At 49.1% G+C, this 20,881-nt stretch overlaps 9 non-coding genes across 9 annotated transcripts; all 9 read right to left on the reverse strand.

Moving 5' to 3' along the window:
* Positions 1 to 149: 149 nt before the first annotated feature.
* trnap-cgg lies at positions 150 to 221 on the reverse strand. Its single transcript has one exon. It is a non-coding gene; the product is annotated as a tRNA-Pro (tRNA).
* Positions 222 to 1,500: 1,279 nt separating this feature from the next.
* On the reverse strand, positions 1,501 to 1,572 carry trnap-cgg. Its single transcript has one exon. It is a non-coding gene; the product is annotated as a tRNA-Pro (tRNA).
* A 1,279-nt stretch (positions 1,573 to 2,851) lies between these two features.
* Positions 2,852 to 2,923, reverse strand: trnap-cgg. Its single transcript has one exon. It is a non-coding gene; the product is annotated as a tRNA-Pro (tRNA).
* A 2,046-nt stretch (positions 2,924 to 4,969) lies between these two features.
* On the reverse strand, positions 4,970 to 5,041 carry trnap-cgg. The gene has a single exon. It is a non-coding gene; the product is annotated as a tRNA-Pro (tRNA).
* Positions 5,042 to 7,923: 2,882 nt separating this feature from the next.
* Positions 7,924 to 7,995, reverse strand: trnap-cgg. Its single transcript has one exon. It is a non-coding gene; the product is annotated as a tRNA-Pro (tRNA).
* A 2,035-nt stretch (positions 7,996 to 10,030) lies between these two features.
* On the reverse strand, positions 10,031 to 10,102 carry trnaa-agc. Its single transcript has one exon. It is a non-coding gene; the product is annotated as a tRNA-Ala (tRNA).
* A 3,730-nt stretch (positions 10,103 to 13,832) lies between these two features.
* trnap-cgg lies at positions 13,833 to 13,904 on the reverse strand. The gene has a single exon. It is a non-coding gene; the product is annotated as a tRNA-Pro (tRNA).
* A 2,883-nt stretch (positions 13,905 to 16,787) lies between these two features.
* trnap-cgg lies at positions 16,788 to 16,859 on the reverse strand. The gene has a single exon. It is a non-coding gene; the product is annotated as a tRNA-Pro (tRNA).
* A 2,458-nt stretch (positions 16,860 to 19,317) lies between these two features.
* Positions 19,318 to 19,389, reverse strand: trnap-cgg. The gene has a single exon. It is a non-coding gene; the product is annotated as a tRNA-Pro (tRNA).
* Positions 19,390 to 20,881: the final 1,492 nt, after the last annotated feature.

Consider the following 20,881-nt stretch of genomic DNA (forward strand, 5'->3'; position numbering starts at 1 on the left):
TTTGTCAGGACCCCTTGCAGGCCTGAGCAAGTAAAAAATCTGGTCCAAAATTGGCTCTTTTCCTTCAATGCTAACAAAAGAGTTTCGTCTTTGTTTGTTTCGTTAGCGTCGATTCTTGCAGTAAAGTCTGGCGTTTTTTTCGGAAAGAAGGGCCCGTCCGGGAGTTGAACCCGGGACCTCTCACACCCGAAGCGAGAATCATACCCCTAGACCAACGAGCCTGGGCCAAGGGTGCCTTTTATTCAGTGCCTTTCTTCACAACAAATATTTAGAGTGGTCTGCAGGTAAGACCAATCTTTCAGCTTGGTTCCACTGCGCATCAACATTTCCTAAAGTAAGTCCTGGGTAACGAACTGCAGCAGTTCACCGGTGGCAGCTAGCAGCAAAAGTTGCAGAGTTTCACAGAACAGAGGGCTCGTCCGGGATTTGAACCCGGGACCTCTCGCACCCTAAGCGAGAATCATACCCCTAGACCAACGAGCCACGCTGCACAAAAGCTTTTGTCGAGAGTTTTGTGCAGCAATATTTAACTGAAAGGAAAGGCAGGTCGGGTGGTGTTGAGTTGCAAAAAAGCTGCCGGCTACATGCTGTACAGCAAAGGAGAGACAGTGCTGACACAAACACATGGTACTGACAGAAAGTTGCGTGGGAAAGGTCTCGTCCGGGATTTGAACCCGGGACCTCTCGCACCCTAAGCGAGAATCATACCCCTAGACCAACGAGCCACGCTGCTCAAACGCTTATGTCGAGCCTTCTGTGGAGCAATATTTAGCTGAAAGGAAAGGGAGGTGTGGTGTTGTTTAGTTGCAGAAAAGCTGCCGGCTATATGCTGTACAGCAAAGGTAAGACAGTGCTGACACAAGCACCTGATAATGACAAATAGTTGCGTGGGGAAGGACTTGTCTGGGATTTGAACCCGGGACCTCTCGCATCCTAAGCGAGAATCATACCCTAGACCAACAAGCCTTGACTGGCTATGAATTTAGCTGAAAAAACAACAACATCATTTTCTAGATCACTGACGAGAGTTGAAAATTAACACATTTCAATGAAATGCACCTGTAACGCCTGCGGGCTCGTCCGGGATTTGAACCCGGGACCTCTCGCACCCAAAGCGAGAATCATACCCCTAGACCAACGAGCCGCAATGTGATGGCGCAGGGGGAAAAAATAAACATCCAACTGAGGCTAAATCTCCACAGAGGAAACGCGTTAGACAGTGAGGCCGACAAAGAATTGGTGAGGAAGCACAAAAGGGCTCGTCCGGGATTTGAACCCGGGACCTCTCGCACCCAAAGCGAGAATCATACCCCTAGACCAACGAGCCGCTGAGTGCTCCCCTGGGTCTTGTTTTGTCAGGACCCCTTGCAGGCCTGAGCAAGTAAAAAATCTGGTCCAAAATTGGCTCTTTTCCTTCAATGCTAACAAAAGAGTTTCGTCTTTGTTTGTTTCGTTAGCGTCGATTCTTGCAGTAAAGTCTGGCGTTTGTTTCGGAAAGAAGGGCCCGTCCGGGAGTTGAACCCAGGACCTCTCGCACCCGAAGCGAGAATCATACCCCTAGACCAACGAGCCTGGGCCAAGGGTACCTTTTATTCAGTGCCTTTCTTCACAACAAATATTTAGAGTGGTCTGCAGGTAAGACCAATCTTTCAGCTTGGTTCCACTGCGCATCAACATTTCCTAAAGTAAGTCCTGGGTAACGAACTGCAGCAGTTCACCGGTGGCAGCTAGCAGCAAAAGTTGCAGAGTTTCACAGAACAGAGGGCTCGTCCGGGATTTGAACCCGGGACCTCTCGCACCCTAAGCGAGAATCATACCCCTAGACCAACAAGCCACGCTGCGCGAAAGCTTTTGTCGAGCGTTTTGTGCAGCAATATTTAACTGAAAGGAAAGGCAGGTCGGGTGGTGTTGAGTTGCAGAAAAGCTGCCGGCTACATGCTGTACAGCAAAGGAGAGACGGTGCTGACACAAACACATCATACTGACAGAAAGTTGCGTGGGAAAGGTCTCGTCCGGGATTTGAACCCCGGACCTATCGCACCCTAAGCGAGAATCATACCCCTAGACCAACGAGCCACTCTGCTCAAACGCTTATGTCGAGCCTTCTGTGCAGCAATATTTAGCTGAAAGGAAAGGGAGTTGTGGTGTTGTTTAGTTGCAGAAAAGCTGCCGGCTATATGCTGTACAGCAAAGGTAAGACAGTGCTCACACAAGCACCTGATAATGACAAATAGTTGCGTGGGGAAGGACTTGTCTGGGATTTGAACCCGGGACCTCTCGCACCCTAAGCGAGAATCATACCCTAGACCAACAAGCCTTGACTGGCTATGAATTTAGCTGAAAAAACAACAACATAATTTTCTAGATCACTGACGAGAGTTGAAAATTAACACATTTCAATGAAATGCACCTGTAACGCCTGCGGGCTCGTCCGGGATTTGAACCCGGGACCTCTCGCACCCAAAGCGAGAATCATACCCCTAGACCAACGAGCCGCAATGTGATGGCTCAGGGGGAAAAAATATACATCCAACTGAGGCTAAATCTCCACAGCAGAAACGCGTTAGACAGTGAGGCCGACAAAGAATTGGTGAGGAAGCACAAAAGGGCTCGTCCGGGATTTGAACCCGGGACCTCTCGCACCCAAAGCGAGAATCATACCCCTAGACCAACGAGCCACTGAGTGCTCCCCTGGGTCTTGTTTTGTCAGGACCCCTTGCAGGCCTGAGCAAGTAAAAAATCTGGTCCAAAATTGGCTCTTTTCCTTCAATGCTAACAAAAGAGTTTCGTCTTTGTTTGTTTCGTTAGCGTCGATTCTTGCAGTAAAGTCTGGCGTTTGTTTCGGAAAGAAGGGCCCGTCCGGGAGTTGAACCCGGGACCTCTCGCACCCGAAGCGAGAATCATACCCCTAGACCAACGAGCCTGGGCCAAGGGTACCTTTTATTCAGTGCCTTTCTTCACAACAAATATTTAGAGTGGTCTGCAGGTAAGACCAATGTTTCAGCTTGGTTCCACTGCGCATCAACATTTCCTAAAGTAAGTCCTGGGTAACGAACTGCAGCAGTTCACCGGTGGCAGCTAGCAGCAAAAGTTGCAGAGTTTCACAGAACAGAGGGCTCGTCCGGGATTTGAACCCGGGACTTCTCGCACCCTAAGGGAGAATCATACCCCTAGACCAACGAGCCACGCTGCACAAAAGCTTTTGTCGAGAGTTTTGTGCAGCAATATTTAACTGAAAGGAAAGGCAGGTCGGGTGGTGTTGAGTTGCAAAAAAGCTGCCGGCTACATGCTGTACAGCAAAGAAGAGACAGTGCTGACACAAACACATGATACTGACAGAAAGTTGCATGGGAAAGGTCTCGTCCGGGATTTGAACCCGGGACCTCTCGCACCCTAAGCGAGAATCATACCCCTAGACCAACGAGCCACGCTGCTCAAACACTTATGTCGAGCCTTCTGTGCATCAATATTTAGCTGAAAGGAAAGGGAGGTGTGGTGTTGTTTAGTTGCAGAAAAGCTGCCGGCTATATGCTGTACAGCAAAGGTAAGACAGTGCTGACACAAGCACCTGATAATGACAAATAGTTGCGTGGGGAAGGACTTGTCTGGGATTTGAACCCAGGACCTCTCGCATCCTAAGCGAGAATCATACCCTAGACCAACAAGCCCTGACAGGCTATGAATTTAGCTGAAAAAACAACAACATCATTTTCTAGATCACTGACGAGAGTTGAAAATTAACACATTTCAATGAAATGCACCTGTAACGCCTGCGGGCTCGTCCGGGATTTGAACCCGGGACCTCTCGCACCCAAAGCGAGAATCATACCCCTAGACCAACGAGCCGCAATGTGATGGCGCAGGGGGAAAAAATAAACATCCAACTGAGGCTAAATCTCCACAGAGGAAACGCGTTAAACGTCCCACATACTCGACGCACCCGACCAGTAGCGCGACAATGTGACGTCACAGAAGCGCGGTAACCATTTATACTCGCGCGTGGTGGTCGCAACACTAGTTGCAATATTCTCCTGAACAGAGGTGTCGCTGTTGTGAAAAGACTAACATTAACTACTTACACAGCAGAAGAAGCTGCAGTAAGAAACACCAGTAGCTAGCCTCTGTGATGGTACTTCAGACTTTGGTTGCTACTATTCACAACTACCATCATCATTATCATGTAGTTTCCAAGGTGTGTGCACAGGTAGATAGATAGATAGATAGATGGATATATAGATAGGTACTTTAGTCATCCCGAGGGAAATTTTAATAATTTAAACAGTTTAGTTAGCTAGCTAGCTAGCTAGCAGCTGGATGAGTTTGTGTAATTTCCTGAAGTGGAAAGAGATTTTGTTCAGGCCTTAATAGATATCCTTTGTTTGAAAATAAATCGTTTCTATTCTTTCCTCTTAATTCCATGTGTTGCAACTCTCACTAGTAACTTTGTTAACTTATCCAGCAAACTATTAAAAATTCACGACTGTAACAAAACACTGCAACTCGCTTGCCCTCGAACTAGTCCATCTTCCTGTTTCCGCCTTGTCGCGCTCGTCTGAAAAAAAATGAGTGGTGCGCTACCTCGCGCTACACGGCCAAAACCCTGGCGCGCAAGAGAGATCTACGTCATTTTGACGTCACATTGTCGCGCTACCGGTCGGGTGCGTCAGGTATGTAGAAGCCTTTAGACAGTGAGGCCGAAAAAGAATTGGTGAGGAAGCACAAAAGGGCTCGTCCGGGATTTGAACCCGGGACCTCTCGCACCCAAAGCGAGAATCATACCCCTAGACCAACGAGCCGCTGAGTGCTCCCCTGGGTCTTGTTTTGTCAGGACCCCTTGCAGGCCTGAGCAAGTAAAAAATCTGGTCCAAAATTGGCTCTTTTCCTTCAATGCTAACAAAAGAGTTTCGTCTTTGTTTGTTTCGTTAGCGTCGATTCTTGCAGTAAAGTCTGGCGTTTGTTTCGGAAAGAAGGGCTCGTCCGGGAGTTGAACCCGGGACCTCTCGCACCCGAAGCGAGAATCATACCCCTAGACCAACGAGCCTGGGCCAAGGGTACCTTTTATTCAGTGCCTTTCTTCACAACAAATATTTAGAGTGGTCTGCAGGTAAGACCAATCTTTCAGCTTGGTTCCACTGCGCATCAACATTTCCTAAAGTAAGTCCTGGGTAACGAACTGCAGCAGTTCACCGGTGGCAGCTAGCAGCAAAAGTTGCAGAGTTTCACAGAACAGAGGGCTCGTCCGGGATTTGAACCCGGGACCTCTCGCACCCTAAGCGAGAATCATACCCCTAGACCAAAAAGCCACGCTGCGCGAAAGCTTTTGTCGAGCGTTTTGTGCAGCAATATTTAACTGAAAGGAAAGGCAGGTCGGGTGGTGTTGAGTTGCAAAAAAGCTGCCGGCTACATGCTGTACAGCAAAGAAGAGACAGTGCTGACACAAACACATGATACTGACAGAAAGTTGCATGGGAAAGGTCTCGTCCGGGATTTGAACCCGGGACCTCTCGCACCCTAAGCGAGAATCATACCCCTAGACCAACGAGCCACGCTGCTCAAACGCTTATGTCGAGCCTTCTGTGCAGCAATATTTAGCTGAAAGGAAAGGGAGGTGTGGTGTTGTTTAGTTGCAGAAAAGCTGCCGGCTATATGCTGTACAGCAAAGGTAAGACAGTGCTGACACAAGCACCTGATAATGACAAATAGTTGCGTGGGGAAGGACTTGTCTGGGATTTGAACCCAGGACCTCTCGCATCCTAAGCGAGAATCATACCCTAGACCAACAAGCCCTGACTGGCTATGAATTTAGCTGAAAAAACAACAACATCATTTTCTAGATCACTGACGAGAGTTGAAAATTAACACATTTCAATGAAATGCACCTGTAACGCCTGCGGGCTCGTCCGGGATTTGAACCCGGGACCTCTCGCACCCAAAGCGAGAATCATACCCCTAGACCAACGAGCCGCAATGTGATGGCTCAGGGGGAAAAAATATACATCCAACTGAGGCTAAATCTCCACAGCAGAAACGCGATAGACAGTGAGGCCGACAAAGAATTGGTGAGGAAGCACAAAAGGGATCGTCCGGGATTTGAACCCGGGACCTCTCGTACCCAAAGCGAGAATCATACCCCTAGACCAACGAGCCGCTGAGTGCTCCCCTGGGTCTTGTTTTGTCAGGACCCCTTGCAGGCCTGAGCAAGTAAAAAATCTGGTCCAAAATTGGCTCTTTTCCTTCAATGCTAACAAAAGAGTTTCGTCTTTGTTTGTTTCGTTAGCGTCGATTCTTGCAGTAAAGTCTGGCGTTTGTTTCGGAAAGAAGGGCGTTGAACCCGGGACCTCTCGCACCCGAAGCGAGAATCATACCCCTAGACCAACGAGCCTGGGGCAAGGGTACCTTTTATTCAGTGCCTTTCTTCACAACAAATATTTAGAGTGGTCTGCAGGTAAGACCAATCTTTCAGCTTGGTTCCACTGCGCATCAACACTTCCTAAAGTAAGTCCTGGGTAACGAACTGCAGCAGTTCACCGGTGGCAGCTAGCAGCAAAAGTTGCAGAGTTTCACAGAACAGAGGGCTCGTCCGGGATTTGAACCCGGGACCTCTCGCACCCTAAGCGAGAATCATAACCCTAGACCAACGAGCCTGGGGCAAGTGTACCTTTTATTCAGTGACTTTCTTCACAACAAATATTTAGAGTGGTCTGCAGGTAAGACCAATCTTTCAGCTTGGTTCCACTGCGCATCAACACTTCCTAAAGTAAGTCCTGGGTAACGAACTGCAGCAGTTCACCGGTGGCAGCTAGCAGCAAAAGTTGCAGAGTTTCACAGAACAGAGGGCTCGTCCGGGATTTGAACCCGGGACCTCTCGCACCCTAAGCGAGAATCATACCCCTAGACCAACGAGCCACGCTGCGCAAAAGCTTTTGTCGAGCGTATTGTGCAGCAATATTTAACTGAAAGGAAAGGCAGGTCGGGTGGTGTTGAGTTGCAGAAAAGCTGCCGGCTACATGCTGTACAGCAAAGGAGAGACGGTGCTGACACAAACACATCATACTGACAGAAAGTTGCGTGGGAAAGGTCTCGTCCGGGATTTGAACCCCGGTCCTCTCGCACGCTAAGCGAGAATCATACCCCTAGACCAACGAGCCACTCTGCTCAAACGCTTATGTCGAGCCTTCTGTGCAGCAATATTTAGCTGAAAGGAAAGGGAGGTGTGGTGTTGTTTAGTTGCAGAAAAGCTGCCGGCTATATGCTGTACAGCAAAGGTAAGACAGTGCTGACACAAGCACCTGATAATGACAAATAGTTGCGTGGGGAAGGACTTGTCTGGGATTTGAACCCGGGACCTCTCGCACCCTAAGCGAGAATCATACCCTAGACCAACAAGCCTTGACTGGCTATGAATTTAGCTGAAAAAACAACAACATAATTTTCTAGATCACTGACGAGAGTTGAAAATTAACACATTTCAATGAAATGCACCTGTAACGCCTGCGGGCTCGTCCGGGATTTGAACCCGGGACCTCTCGCACCCAAAGCGAGAATCATACCCCTAGACCAACGAGCCGCAATGTGATGGCTCAGGGGGAAAAAATATACATCCAACTGAGGCTAAATCTCCACAGCAGAAACGCGTTAGACAGTGAGGCCGACAAAGAATTGGTGAGGAAGCACAAAAGGGCTCGTCCGGGATTTGAACCCGGGACCTCTCGCACCCAAAGCGAGAATCATACCCCTAGACCAACGAGCCGCTGAGTGCTCCCCTGGGTCTTGTTTTGTCAGGACCCCTTGCAGGCCTGAGCAAGTAAAAAATCTGGTCCAAAATTGGCTCTTTTCCTTCAATGCTAACAAAAGAGTTTCGTCTTTGTTTGTTTCGTTAGCGTCGATTCTTGCAGTAAAGTCTGGCGTTTGTTTTGGAAAGAAGGGCTCGTCCGGGAGTTGAACCCGGGACCTCTCGCACCCGAAGCGAGAATCATACCCCTAGACGAACGAGCCTGGGGCAAGGGTACCTTTTATTCAGTGCCTTTCTTCACAACAAATATTTAGAGTGGTCTGCAGGTAAGACCAATCTTTCAGCTTGGTTCCACTGCGCATCAACATTTCCTAAAGTAAGTCCTGGGTAACGAACTGCAGCAGTTCACCGGTGGCAGCTAGCAGCAAAAGTTGCAGAGTTTCACAGAACAGAGGGCTCGTCCGGGATTTGAACCCGAGACCTCTCGCACCCTAAGCGAGAATCATACCCCTAGACCAACGAGCCACGCTGCGCAAAAGCTTTTGTCGAGCGTTTTGTGCAGCAATATTTAACTGAAAGGAAAGGCAGGTCGGGTGGTGTTGAGTTGCAGAAAAGCTGCCGGCTACATGCTGTACAGCAAAGGAGAGACGGAGCTGACACAAACACATCATACTGCCAGAAAGTTGCGTGGGAAAGGTCTCGTCCGGGACTTGAACCCTGGACCTCTCGCACCCTAAGCGAGAATCATACCCCTAGACCAACGAGCCACACTGCTCAAACGCTTATGTCGAGCCTTCTGTGCAGCAATATTTAGCTGAAAGGAAAGGGAGGTGTGGTGTTGTTTAGTTGCAGAAAAGCTGCCGGCTATATGCTGTACAGCAAAGGTAAGACAGTGCTGACACAAGCACCTGATAATGACAAATAGTTGCGTGGGGAAGGACTTGTCTGGGATTTGAACCCGGGACCTCTCGCACCCTAAGCGAGAATCATACCCTAGACCAACAAGCCTTGACTGGCTATGAATTTAGCTGAAAAAACAACAACATAATTTTCTAGATCACTGACGAGAGTTGAAAATTAACACATTTCAATGAAATGCACCTGTAACGCCTGCGGGCTCGTCCGGGATTTGAACCCGGGACCTCTCGCACCCAAAGCGAGAATCATACCCCTAGACCAACGAGCCGCAATGTGATGGCTCAGGGGGAAAAAATATACATCCAACTGAGGCTAAATCTCCACAGCAGAAACGCGTTAGACAGTGAGGCCGACAAAGAATTGGTGAGGAAGCACAAAAGGGATCGTCCGGGATTTGAACCCGGGACCTCTCGTACCCAAAGCGAGAATCATACCCCTAGACCAACGAGCCGCTGAGTGCTCCCCTGGGTCTTGTTTTGTCAGGACCCCTTGCAGGCCTGAGCAAGTAAAAAATCTGGTCCAAAATTGGCTCTTTTCCTTCAATGCTAACAAAAGAGTTTCGTCTTTGTTTGTTTCGTTAGCGTCGATTCTTGCAGTAAAGTCTGGCGTTTGTTTCGGAAAGAAGGGCGTTGAACCCGGGACCTCTCGCACCCGAAGCGAGAATCATACCCCTAGACCAACGAGCCTGGGGCAAGGGTACCTTTTATTCAGTGCCTTTCTTCACAACAAATATTTAGAGTGGTCTGCAGGTAAGACCAATCTTTCAGCTTGGTTCCACTGCGCATCAACACTTCCTAAAGTAAGTCCTGGGTAACGAACTGCAGCAGTTCACCGGTGGCAGCTAGCAGCAAAAGTTGCAGAGTTTCACAGAACAGAGGGCTCGTCCGGGATTTGAACCCGGGACCTCTCGCACCCTAAGCGAGAATCATAACCCTAGACCAACGAGCCTGGGGCAAGTGTACCTTTTATTCAGTGACTTTCTTCACAACAAATATTTAGAGTGGTCTGCAGGTAAGACCAATCTTTGAGCTTGGTTCCACTGCGCATCAACACTTCCTAAAGTAAGTCCTGGGTAACGAACTGCAGCAGTTCACCGGTGGCAGCTAGTAGCAAAAGTTGCAGAGTTTCACAGAACAGAGGGCTCGTCCGGGATTTGAACCCGGGACCTCTCGCACCCTAAGCGAGAATCATACCCCTAGACCAACGAGCCACGCTGCGCAAAAGCTTTTGTCGAGCGTTTTGTGCAGCAATATTTAACTGAAAGGAAAGGCAGGTCGGGTGGTGTTGAGTTGCAGAAAAGCTGCCGGCTACATGCTGTACAGCAAAGGAGAGACGGTGCTGACACAAACACATCATACTGACAGAAAGTTGCGTGGGAAAGGTCTCGTCCGGGATTTGAACCCCGGTCCTCTCGCACGCTAAGCGAGAATCATACCCCTAGACCAACGAGACACTCTGCTCAAACGCTTATGTCGAGCCTTCTGTGCAGCAATATTTAGCTGAAAGGAAAGGGAGGTGTGGTGTTGTTTAGTTGCAGAAAAGCTGCCGGCTATATGCTGTACAGCAAAGGTAAGACAGTGCTGACACAAGCACCTGATAATGACAAATAGTTGCGTGGGGAAGGACTTGTCTGGGATTTGAACCCGGGACCTCTCGCACCCTAAGCGAGAATCATACCCTAGACCAACAAGCCTTGACTGGCTATGAATTTAGCTGAAAAAACAACAACATAATTTTCTAGATCACTGACGAGAGTTGAAAATTAACACATTTCAATGAAATGCACCTGTAACGCCTGCGGGCTCGTCCGGGATTTGAACCCGGGACCTCTCGCACCCAAAGCGAGAATCATACCCCTAGACCAACGAGCCGCAATGTGATGGCTCAGGGGGAAAAAATATACATCCAACTGAGGCTAAATCTCCACAGCAGAAATGCGTTAGACAGTGAGGCCGACAAAGAATTGGTGAGGAAGCACAAAAGGGCTCGTCCGGGATTTGAACCCGGGACCTCTCGCACCCAAAGCGAGAATCATACCCCTAGACCAACGAGCCGCTGAGTGCTCCCCTGGGTCTTGTTTTGTCAGGACCCCTTGCAGGCCTGAGCAAGTAAAAAATCTGGTCCAAAATTGGCTCTTTTCCTTCAATGCTAACAAAAGAGTTTCGTCTTTGTTTGTTTCGTTAGCGTCGATTCTTGCAGTAAAGTCTGGCGTTTGTTTTGGAAAGAAGGGCTCGTCCGAGAGTTGAACCCGGGACCTCTCGCACCCGAAGCGAGAATCATACCCCTAGACGAACGAGCCTGGGGCAAGGGTACCTTTTATTCAGTGCCTTTCTTCACAACAAATATTTAGAGTGGTCTGCAGGTAAGACCAATCTTTCAGCTTGGTTCCACTGCGCATCAACATTTCCTAAAGTAAGTCCTGGGTAACGAACTGCAGCAGTTCACCGGTGGCAGCTAGCAGCAAAAGTTGCAGAGTTTCACAGAACAGAGGGCTCGTCCGGGATTTGAACCCGGGACCTCTCGCACCCTAAGCGAGAATCATACCCCTAGACCAACGAGCCACGCAGGGCAAAAGCTTTTGTCGAGCATTTTGTGCAGCAATATTTAACTGAAAGGAAAGGCAGGTCGGGTGGTGTTGAGTTGCAGAAAAGCTGCCGGCTACATGCTGTACAGCAAAGGAGAGACGGTGCTGACAAAAAACACATCATACTGACAGAAAGATGCGTGGGAAAGGTGTCGTCCGGGATTTGAAACCGGGACCTCTCGCACCCTAAGCGAGAATCATACCCCTAGACCAACGAGCCACGCTGCTCAAACGCTTATATCGAGCCTTCTGTGAAGCAATATTTAGCTGAAAGGAAAGGGAGGTGTGGTGTTGTTTAGTTGCAGAAAAGCTGCCGGCTATATGCTGTACAGCAAAGGTAAGACAGTGCTGACACAAGCACCTGATAATGACAAATAGTTGCGTGGGGAAGGACTTGTCTGGGATTTGAACCCGGGACCTCTCGCACCCTAAGCGAGAATCATACCCTAGACCAACAAGCCTTGACTGGCTATGAATTTAGCTGAAAAAACAACAACATAATTTTCTAGATCACTGACGAGAGTTGAAAATTAACACATTTCAATGAAATGCACCTGTAACGCCTGCGGGCTCGTCCGGGATTTGAACCCGGGACCTCTCGCACCCAAAGCGAGAATCATACCCCTAGACCAACGAGCCGCAATGTGATGGCTCAGGGGGAAAAAATATACATCCAACTGAGGCTAAATCTCCACAGCAGAAACGCGATAGACAGTGAGGCCGACAAAGAATTGGTGAGGAAGCACAAAAGGGATCGTCCGGGATTTGAACCCGGGACCTCTCGTACCCAAAGCGAGAATCATACCCCTAGACCAACGAGCCGCTGAGTGCTCCCCTGGGTCTTGTTTTGTCAGGACCCCTTGCAGGCCTGAGCAAGTAAAAAATCTGGTCCAAAATTGGCTCTTTTCCTTCAATGCTAACAAAAGAGTTTCGTCTTTGTTTGTTTCGTTAGCGTCGATTCTTGCAGTAAAGTCTGGCGTTTGTTTCGGAAAGAAGGGCGTTGAACCCGGGACCTCTCGCACCCGAAGCGAGAATCATACCCCTAGACCAACGAGCCTGGGGCAAGGGTACCTTTTATTCAGTGCCTTTCTTCACAACAAATATTTAGAGTGGTCTGCAGGTAAGACCAATCTTTCAGCTTGGTTCCACTGCGCATCAACACTTCCTAAAGTAAGTCCTGGGTAACGAACTGCAGCAGTTCACCGGTGGCAGCTAGCAGCAAAAGTTGCAGAGTTTCACAGAACAGAGGGCTCGTCCGGGATTTGAACCCGGGACCTCTCGCACCCTAAGCGAGAATCATAACCCTAGACCAACGAGCCTGGGGCAAGTGTACCTTTTATTCAGTGACTTTCTTCACAACAAATATTTAGAGTGGTCTGCAGGTAAGACCAATCTTTCAGCTTGGTTCCACTGCGCATCAACACTTCCTAAAGTAAGTCCTGGGTAACGAACTGCAGCAGTTCACCGGTGGCAGCTAGCAGCAAAAGTTGCAGAGTTTCACAGAACAGAGGGCTCGTCCGGGATTTGAACCCGGGACCTCTCGCACCCTAAGCGAGAATCATACCCCTAGACCAACGAGCCACGCTGCGCAAAAGCTTTTGTCGAGCGTTTTGTGCAGCAATATTTAACTGAAAGGAAAGGCAGGTCGGGTGGTGTTGAGTTGCAGAAAAGCTGCCGGCTACATGCTGTACAGCAAAGGAGAGACGGTGCTGACACAAACACATCATACTGACAGAAAGTTGCGTGGGAAAGGTCTCGTCCGGGATTTGAACCCCGGTCCTCTCGCACGCTAAGCGAGAATCATACCCCTAGACCAACGAGCCACTCTGCTCAAACGCTTATGTCGAGCCTTCTGTGCAGCAATATTTAGCTGAAAGGAAAGGGAGGTGTGGTGTTGTTTAGTTGCAGAAAAGCTGCCGGCTATATGCTGTACAGCAAAGGTAAGACAGTGCTGACACAAGCACCTGATAATGACAAATAGTTGCGTGGGGAAGGACTTGTCTGGGATTTGAACCCGGGACCTCTCGCACCCTAAGCGAGAATCATACCCTAGACCAACAAGCCTTGACTGGCTATGAATTTAGCTGAAAAAACAACAACATAATTTTCTAGATCACTGACGAGAGTTGAAAATTAACACATTTCAATGAAATGCACCTGTAACGCCTGCGGGCTCGTCCGGGATTTGAACCCGGGACCTCTCGCACCCAAAGCGAGAATCATACCCCTAGACCAACGAGCCGCAATGTGATGGCTCAGGGGGAAAAAATATACATCCAACTGAGGCTAAATCTCCACAGCAGAAACGCGTTAGACAGTGAGGCCGACAAAGAATTGGTGAGGAAGCACAAAAGGGCTCGTCCGGGATTTGAACCCGGGACCTCTCGCACCCAAAGCGAGAATCATACCCCTAGACCAACGAGCCGCTGAGTGCTCCCCTGGGTCTTGTTTTGTCAGGACCCCTTGCAGGCCTGAGCAAGTAAAAAATCTGGTCCAAAATTGGCTCTTTTCCTTCAATGCTAACAAAAGAGTTTCGTCTTTGTTTGTTTCGTTAGCGTCGATTCTTGCAGTAAAGTCTGGCGTTTGTTTTGGAAAGAAGGGCTCGTCCGGGAGTTGAACCCGGGACCTCTCGCACCCGAAGCGAGAATCATACCCCTAGACGAACGAGCCTGGGGCAAGGGTACCTTTTATTCAGTGCCTTTCTTCACAACAAATATTTAGAGTGGTCTGCAGGTAAGACCAATCTTTCAGCTTGGTTCCACTGCGCATCAACATTTCCTAAAGTAAGTCCTGGGTAACGAACTGCAGCAGTTCACCGGTGGCAGCTAGCAGCAAAAGTTGCAGAGTTTCACAGAACAGAGGGCTCGTCCGGGATTTGAACCCGGGACCTCTCGCACCCTAAGCGAGAATCATACCCCTAGACCAACGAGCCACGCAGGGCAAAAGCTTTTGTCGAGCATTTTTTGCAGCAATATTTAACTGAAAGGAAAGGCAGGTCGGGTGGTGTTGAGTTGCAGAAAAGCTGCCGGCTACATGCTGTACAGCAAAGGAGAGACGGTGCTGACAAAAAACACATCATACTGACAGAAAGATGCGTGGGAAAGGTGTCGTCCGGGATTTGAAACCGGGACCTCTCGCACCCTAAGCGAGAATCATACCCCTAGACCAACGAGCCACGCTGCTCAAACGCTTATATCGAGCCTTCTGTGAAGCAATATTTAGCTGAAAGGAAAGGGAGGTGTGGTGTTGTTTAGTTGCAGAAAAGCTGCCGGCTATATGCTGTACAGCAAAGGTAAGACAGTGCTGACACAAGCACCTGATAATGACAAATAGTTGCGTGGGGAAGGACTTGTCTGGGATTTGAACCCGGGACCTCTCGCACCCTAAGCGAGAATCATACCCTAGACCAACAAGCCTTGACTGGCTATGAATTTAGCTGAAAAAACAACAACATAATTTTCTAGATCACTGACGAGAGTTGAAAATTAACACATTTCAATGAAATGCACCTGTAACGCCTGCGGGCTCGTCCGGGATTTGAACCCGGGACCTCTCGCACCCAAAGCGAGAATCATACCCCTAGACCAACGAGCCGCAATGTGATGGCTCAGGGGGAAAAAATATACATCCAACTGAGGCTAAATCTCCACAGCAGAAACGCGTTAGACAGTGAGGCCGACAAAGAATTGGTGAGGAAGCACAAAAGGGATCGTCCGGGATTTGAACCCGGGACCTCTCGTACCCAAAGCGAGAATCATACCCCTAGACCAACGAGCCGCTGAGTGCTCCCCTGGGTCTTGTTTTGTCAGGACCCCTTGCAGGCCTGAGCAAGTAAAAAATCTGGTCCAAAATTGGCTCTTTTCCTTCAATGCTAACAAAAGAGTTTCGTCTTTGTTTGTTTCGTTAGCGTCGATTCTTGCAGTAAAGTCTGGCGTTTGTTTCGGAAAGAAGGGCGTTGAACCCGGGACCTCTCGCACCCGAAGCGAGAATCATACCCCTAGACCAACGAGCCTGGGGCAAGGGAACCTTTTATTCAGTGCCTTTCTTCACAACAAATATTTAGAGTGGTCTGCAGGTAAGACCAATCTTTCAGCTTGGTTCCACTGCGCATCAACACTTCCTAAAGTAAGTCCTGGGTAACGAACTGCAGCAGTTCACCGGTGGCAGCTAGCAGCAAAAGTTGCAGAGTTTCACAGAACAGAGGGCTCGTCCGGGATTTGAACCCGGGACCTCTCGCACCCTAAGCGAGAATCATAACCCTAGACCAACGAGCCTGGGGCAAGTGTACCTTTTATTCAGTGACTTTCTTCACAACAAATATTTAGAGTGGTCTGCAGGTAAGACCAATCTTTCAGCTTGGTTCCACTGCGCATCAACACTTCCTAAAGTAAGTCCTGGGTAACGAACTGCAGCAGTTCACCGGTGGCAGCTAGCAGCAAAAGTTGCAGAGTTTCACAGAACAGAGGGCTCGTCCGGGATTTGAACCCGGGACCTCTCGCACCCTAAGCGAGAATCATACCCCTAGACGAACGAGCCACGCTGCGCAAAAGCTTTTGTCGAGCGTTTTGTGCAGCAATATTTAACTGAAAGGAAAGGCAGGTCGGGTGGTGTTGAGTTGCAGAAAAGCTGCCGGCTACATGCTGTACAGCAAAGGAGAGACGGTGCTGACACAAACACATCATACTGACAGAAAGTTGCGTGGGAAAGGTCTCGTCCGGGATTTGAACCCCGGTCCTCTCGCACGCTAAGCGAGAATCATACCCCTAGACCAACGAGCCACTCTGCTCAAACGCTTATGTCGAGCCTTCTGTGCAGCAATATTTAGCTGAAAGGAAAGGGAGGTGTGGTGTTGTTTAGTTGCAGAAAAGCTGCCGGCTATATGCTGTACAGCAAAGGTAAGACAGTGCTGACACAAGCACCTGATAATGACAAATAGTTGCGTGGGGAAGGACTTGTCTGGGATTTGAACCCGGGACCTCTCGCACCCTAAGCGAGAATCATACCCTAGACCAACAAGCCTTGACTGGCTATGAATTTAGCTGAAAAAACAACAACATAATTTTCTAGATCACTGACGAGAGTTGAAAATTAACACATTTCAATGAAATGCACCTGTAACGCCTGCGGGCTCGTCCGGGATTTGAACCCGGGACCTCTCGCACCCAAAGCGAGAATCATACCCCTAGACCAACGAGCCGCAATGTGATGGCTCAGGGGGAAAAAATATACATCCAACTGAGGCTAAATCTCCACAGCAGAAACGCGTTAGACAGTGAGGCCGACAAAGAATTGGTGAGGAAGCACAAAAGGGCTCGTCCGGGATTTGAACCCGGGACCTCTCGCACCCAAAGCGAGAATCATACCCCTAGACCAACGAGCCGCTGAGTGCTCCCCTGGGTCTTGTTTTGTCAGGACCCCTTGCAGGCCTGAGCAAGTAAAAAATCTGGTCCAAAATTGGCTCTTTTCCTTCAATGCTAACAAAAGAGTTTCGTCTTTGTTTGTTTCGTTAGCGTCGATTCTTGCAGTAAAGTCTGGCGTTTGTTTTGGAAAGAAGGGCTCGTCCGGGAGTTGAACCCGGGACCTCTCGCACCCGAAGCGAGAATCATACCCCTAGACGAACGAGCCTGGGGCAAGGGTACCTTTTATTCAGTGCCTTTCTTCACAACAAATATTTAGAGTGGTCTGCAGGTAAGACCAATCTTTCAGCTTGGTTCCACTGCGCATCAACATTTCCTAAAGTAAGTCCTGGGTAACGAACTGCAGCAGTTCACCGGTGGCAGCTAGCAGCAAAAGTTGCAGAGTTTCACAGAACAGAGGGCTCGTCCGGGATTTGAACCCGGGACCTCTCGCACCCTAAGCGAGAATCATACCCCTAGACCAACGAGCCACGCAGGGCAAAAGCTTTTGTCGAGCATTTTGTGCAGCAATATTTAACTGAAAGGAAAGGCAGGTCGGGTGGTGTTGAGTTGCAGAAAAGCTGCCGGCTACATGCTGTACAGCAAAGGAGAGACGGTGCTGACAAAAAACACATCATACTGACAGAAAGATGCGTGGGAAAGGTGTCGTCCGGGATTTGAAACCGGGACCTCTCGCACCCTAAGCGAGAATCATACCCCTAGACCAACGAGCCACGCTGCTCAAACGCTTATATCGAGCCTTCTGTGAAGCAATATTTAGCTGAAAGGAAAGGGAGGTGTGGTGTTGTTTAGTTGCAGAAAAGCTGCCGGCTATATGCTGTACAGCAAAGGTAAGACAGTGCTGACACAAGCACCTGATAATGACAAATAGTTGCGTGGGGAAGGACTTGTCTGGGATTTGAACCCGGGACCTCTCGCACCCTAAGCGAGAATCATACCCTAGACCAACAAGCCTTGACTGGCTATGAATTTAGCTGAAAAAACAACAACATAATTTTCTAGATCACTGACGAGAGTTGAAAATTAACACATTTCAATGAAATGCACCTGTAACGCCTGCGGGCTCGTCCGGGATTTGAACCCGGGACCTCTCGCACCCAAAGCGAGAATCATACCCCTAGACCAACGAGCCGCAATGTGATGGCTCAGGGGGAAAAAATATACATCCAACTGAGGCTAAATCTCCACAGCAGAAACGCGTTAGACAGTGAGGCCGACAAAGAATTGGTGAGGAAGCACAAAAGGGATCGTCCGGGATTTGAACCCGGGACCTCTCGTACCCAAAGCGAGAATCATACCCCTAGACCAACGAGCCGCTGAGTGCTCCCCTGGGTCTTGTTTTGTCAGGACCCCTTGCAGGCCTGAGCAAGTAAAAAATCTGGTCCAAAATTGGCTCTTTTCCTTCAATGCTAACAAAAGAGTTTCGTCTTTGTTTGTTTCGTTAGCGTCGATTCTTGCAGTAAAGTCTGGCGTTTGTTTCGGAAAGAAGGGCGTTGAACCCGGGACCTCTCGCACCCGAAGCGAGAATCATACCCCTAGACCAACGAGCCTGGGGCAAGGGTACCTTTTATTCAGTGCCTTTCTTCACAACAAATATTTAGAGTGGTCTGCAGGTAAGACCAATCTTTCAGCTTGGTTCCACTGCGCATCAACACTTCCTAAAGTAAGTCCTGGGTAACGAACTGCAGCAGTTCACCGGTGGCAGCTAGCAGCAAAAGTTGCAGAGTTTCACAGAACAGAGGGCTCGTCCGGGATTTGAACCCGGGACCTCTCGCACCCTAAGCGAGAATCATAACCCTAGACCAACGAGCCTGGGGCAAGTGTACCTTTTATTCAGTGACTTTCTTCACAACAAATATTTAGAGTGGTCTGCAGGTAAGACCAATCTTTCAGCTTGGTTCCACTGCGCATCAACACTTCCTAAAGTAAGTCCTGGGTAACGAACTGCAGCAGTTCACCGGTGGCAGCTAGCAGCAAAAGTTGCAGAGTTTCACAGAACAGAGGGCTCGTCCGGGATTTGAACCCGGGACCTCTCGCACCCTAAGCGAGAATCATACCCCTAGACCAACGAGCCACGCTGCGCAAAAGCTTTTGTCGAGCGTTTTGTGCAGCAATATTTAACTGAAAGGAAAGGCAGGTCGGGTGGTGTTGAGTTGCAGAAAAGCTGCCGGCTACATGCTGTACAGCAAAGGAGAGACGGTGCTGACACAAGCACCTGATAATGACAAATAGTTGCGTGGGGAAGGACTTGTCTGGGATTTGAACCCGGGACCTCTCGCACCCTAAGCGAGAATCATACCCTAGACCAACAAGCCTTGACTGGCTATGAATTTAGCTGAAAAAACAACAACATAATTTTCTAGATCACTGACGAGAGTTGAAAATTAACACATTTCAATGAAATGCACCTGTAACGCCTGCGGGCTCGTCCGGGATTTGAACCCGGGACCTCTCGCACCCAAAGCGAGAATCATACCCCTAGACCAACGAGCCGCTGAGTGCTCCCCTGGGTCTTGTTTTGTCAGGACCCCTTGCAGGCCTGAGCAAGTAAAAAATCTGGTCCAAAATTGGCTCTTTTCCTTCAATGCTAACAAAAGAGTTTCGTCTTTGTTTGTTTCGTTAGCGTCGATTCTTGCAGTAAAGTCTGGCGTTTGTTTTGGAAAGAAGGGCTCGTCCGGGAGTTGAACCCGGGACCTCTCGCACCCGAAGCGAGAATCATACCCCTAGACGAACGAGCCTGGGGCAAGGGTACCTTTTATTCAGTGCCTTTCTTCACAACAAATATTTAGAGTGGTCTGCAGGTAAGACCCATCTTTCAGCTTGGTTCCACTGCGCATCAACATTTCCTAAAGTAAGTCCTGGGTAACGAACTGCAGCAGTTCACCGGTGGCAGCTAGCAGCAAAAGTTGCAGAGTTTCACAGAACAGAGGGCTCGTCCGGGATTTGAACCCGGGACCTCTCGCACCCTAAGCGAGAATCATACCCCTAGACCAACGAGCCACGCAGCGCAAAAGCTTTTGTCGAGCATTTTGTGCAGCAATATTTAACTGAAAGGAAAGGCAGGTCGGGTGGTGTTGAGTTGCAGAAAAGCTGCCGGCTACATGCTGTACAGCAAAGGAGAGACGGTGCTGACAAAAAACACATCATACTGACAGAAAGATGCGTGGGAAAGGTGTCGTCCGGGATTTGAAACCGGGACCTCTCGCACCCTAAGCGAGAATCATACCCCTAGACCAACAAGCCACGCTGCTCAAACGCTTATATCGAGCCTTCTGTGAAGCAATATTTAGCTGAAAGGAAAGGGAGGTGTGGTGTTGTTTAGTTGCAGAAAAGCTGCCGGCTATATGCTGTACAGCAAAGGTAAGACAGTGCTGACACAAGCACCTGATAATGACAAATAGTTGCGTGGGGAAGGACTTGTCTGGGATTTGAACCCGGGACCTCTCGCACCCTAAGCGAGAATCATACCCTAGACCAACAAGCCTTGACTGGCTATGAATTTAGCTGAAAAAACAACAACATCATTTTCTAGATCACTGACGAGAGTTGAAAATTAACACATTTCAATGAAATGCACGTGTAACGCCTGCGGGCTCGTCCGGGATTTGAAACCGGGACCTCTCGCACCCAAAGCGAGAATCATACCCCTAGACCAACGAGCCGCAATGTGATGGCTCAGGGGGAAAAAATATACATCCAGCTGAGGCTAAATCTCCACAGCAGAAACGCGTTAGACAGTGAGGCCGACAAAGAATTGGTGAGGAAGCACAAAAGGGCTCGTCCGGGATTTGAACCCGGGACCTCTCGCACCCAAAGCGAGAATCATACCCCTAGACCAACGAGCCGCTGAGTGCTCCCCTGGGTCTTGTTTTGTCAGGACCCCTTGCAGGCCTGAGCAAGTAAAAAATCTGGTCCAAAATTGGCTCTTTTCCTTCAATGCTAACAAAAGAGTTTCGTCTTTGTTTGTTTCGTTAGCGTCGATTCTTGCAGTAAAGTCTGGCGTTTGTTTTGGAAAGAAGGGCTCGTCGGGGAGTTGAACCCGGGACCTCTCGCACCCGAAGCGAGAATCATACCCCTAGACGAACGAGCCTGGGGCAAGGGTACCTTTTATTCAGTGCCTTTCTTCACAACAAATATTTAGAGTGGTCTGCAGGTAAGACCAATCTTTCAGCTTGGTTCCACTGCGCATCAACATTTCCTAAAGTAAGTCCTGGGTAACGAACTGCAGCA

The sequence above is a fragment of the Alosa sapidissima genome, chromosome 8, assembly GCF_018492685.1.
Source record: "Alosa sapidissima isolate fAloSap1 chromosome 8, fAloSap1.pri, whole genome shotgun sequence".
Lineage (NCBI taxonomy): Eukaryota > Metazoa > Chordata > Actinopteri > Clupeiformes > Clupeidae > Alosa > Alosa sapidissima.